Below are 2,771 nucleotides of genomic sequence, written 5' to 3' on the forward strand. Positions count from 1 at the left end.
GATAATGCATTTAGACATATCATACGATTCAAGTTATTTTAAGCTATTCATTTTTCCTTTTTCTTTTTTTCTAAATGCATTTAGACATATCATGAAATATAGACAAACATTATAAACTTAAATAATACTCACCTGATGAGAGTAACATTCTAAATGCGAGTTAGAGTTATCATCCTAAAGGTTGAGAGAACAATTAATTTCACGTAAGTAAGAATAAAATTCAATTAGTCAAATGGTATTAAATCTAATAAATTATATGTGATTAACGTGAATTTATAGAGCTAAAATATTACCTGGGAAGACTTCTTTTCAATATTTTTTTTTTGCTATAATTTTTTTTGTCTTCTTTGGTTGCGTCTCAACCCAACCTTTTAATCGTTTTCCACCCTTCCGACCGTCCCTCCTCTTTATCCCTTTCACCGTTTCAAATAATGTCTCAACAGATCGGGTATGATTTGCAATTTTATTGCTGTCTGACAATGACAGTTGAGCTTCATTATCAAGAGTAGTACTCTAACCTTTTTTAATATTTCAAACTCCATTTTGCATTTCTTTTACCATCTTCTTTACAAAAGCAAATGCCTCTTCATTGTCAGTTGCTTCAGTGGCTACTCACACTAGCATTGGACACAATATTCTATATCGTTGTGTACCATTTAAATTCACATCTTCTTGCACATTTATTGTCGTAATATTTAAGATGTCTTCACTCTTTGCTTCTCTTGTCCACCTCTTCAAAATGTATGTGTCAGGAATTGTCTTTATATCAAGTACGTCAAAAAATTTCAAAGCATGACAACACAAAATTCCAAATGTTTCGAATTTCCTGCAACTACATGAAATTATCTTATTGGCATGGTCGTAAACTACTTTGTACTCTTTACTGTCATTGACAAACCTAACAATATATTCATGCACTAGCTGGCTATCATTGCGATATTTTACTATCGCTACTAATGCATAATCATACTCATCATGAAATTTTTAAAATATCACAGGAGTATATGTTTGGCTTGCCTACTTCAACAAAGGAGAATTCTTTAATCCCAAAGTAGGCAATTTTTCTCAAGCATTAAATTCAGCCTCCAATTCCTTATGTCGCTTTTGCTTTGCCACCCGCTCAAAATATTGAAAAAATTCTGTTATGCTCAAATTTGATTTTAAGTATGCTTTCAAGTCACTATTCAAGCACTCACTAAGTTGAGTACTTCACACCCCAAGAGTAAAGGATTTCTATATGCAACATCTGGCCCATTTTGTCTTCAATTTGTATATACCATCCAACCAACAAACTGACCCGACGTTGTACTTCTGAATCATTTTGTCCCAAGCATTTTCAAATTCAGCCTCATCATCATATTCAAACATACAAGATTTAAAGTCTCGTATAAAATAAGAACCATCTTTCATGAAATTCCCCAAATGCTTGATGTCATTTTGCATGATATGCCAAGTACATAATCCATGCCAAGTTTCTAGCATTACCTCAGTTAATGCCTCTGCCATTGCAGCATCTTGATCTGTAAAGATTGATAGAGGCTTTTTACTTGCATGTGCATCCAAGAAATTTTTTAAATGACTCTACTGTCTCATCATATAGAAGTGCAGCCCTAAAATCACAACCCCTCTATGGTGATTAAAACCAGTAAATACAGCCAGGGGTCTCAATTCTTTATTAGTGCCATATGTAGTATCAAAAGTCATCATGTCACCAAAATAGACATAGTCAACGATCTTTCTTGCATCAGCCCAAAAATATTCATAATTTTTTCTTCGGTATCTAATTGGACTGCATAATGAAATAATGGATCTTTATTAATTTGTTCCTGGAAGTAGTTCAATAAGCTGCCTGCTTCACCATATATTAAGTTCCTTTGCCGTCTTGATCGAAGTTAATTTTCTTGATCGAACTCAGTATATCCAAGATTTGCTCTCCCACCAGCCTCTCTACTCATCAATGCATGTGTTGCCTTAGGAGAGATTCCAGAAGCACATGCAAAATCAATTTCAGATGCGTGAACTTCTGACATTTTACGATGTGACCTCATCATATAAGTGGTTTCTTCAAGATACAGAATATGATTATGTTCAACTACAAAATCATAAACCTTGTACTTTCCAGTCTCTCATATTAATGAAATCGACAATCCTACAAAACAACCAGTCCTTGTTTCATCTCGATGACGAGTGTAAAGATGATTTCGCTTGTCTACTTTTCGAGCACCCTCCTTACAACAAACAAATCTCTTTGTTGTTACTTTTCCATCTAACTTTCTTTTCTTTTCAAATTGTTTTCTCACACCAAAACCCATTTGCTTTCCATAATTTCCCCAATGATTCCATGCATCCTCTGGAGTATCAAATTCCATACCAACATCAAGTGTCCAATCTGTCTGAGAATTCACATTTTGAGAGGAATCGCCCACAATGACATCCATTCCTTTTTTCTTTTCTTTTTTTTATGTAAAATTATATCTCTGTCATTAACAATTAATAAATCAAAATTAAAATATGCCAAAATAACCTCACAAAATAATTGCTACATGTGGACTATTTCCTTCCATCTTATAGTACCATATGAGCTATTGATAAAAAGATTACATGAAACTAAAGATAAAATAACAATTACACAAAGCTAAAGATAGAGATTTGCAACATAATATAGTCCACATAGATTTGCAATTTCCAAAAGTTTGAGTCAATCAAATTTCTTTGTTCAACACCGTGAAAAGTTGAAACTTTTTTAACTTTAAATAAAAAAGTAAGCATAA

General features: G+C 33.1%; 1 pseudogene; it reads right to left on the reverse strand.

Annotated features, from left to right (window-relative positions):
* Positions 1–309: 309 nt before the first annotated feature.
* Positions 310–2,438, reverse strand: LOC148583635 (protein FAR1-RELATED SEQUENCE 5-like; annotated as a pseudogene).
* Between the last annotated feature and the right edge of the window lie 333 nt (positions 2,439–2,771).

The sequence above is a fragment of the Corylus avellana genome, chromosome 9 (assembly GCF_965113065.1).
Source record: "Corylus avellana chromosome 9, dhCorAvel1.hap1.2, whole genome shotgun sequence".
NCBI lineage: Eukaryota > Viridiplantae > Streptophyta > Magnoliopsida > Fagales > Betulaceae > Corylus > Corylus avellana.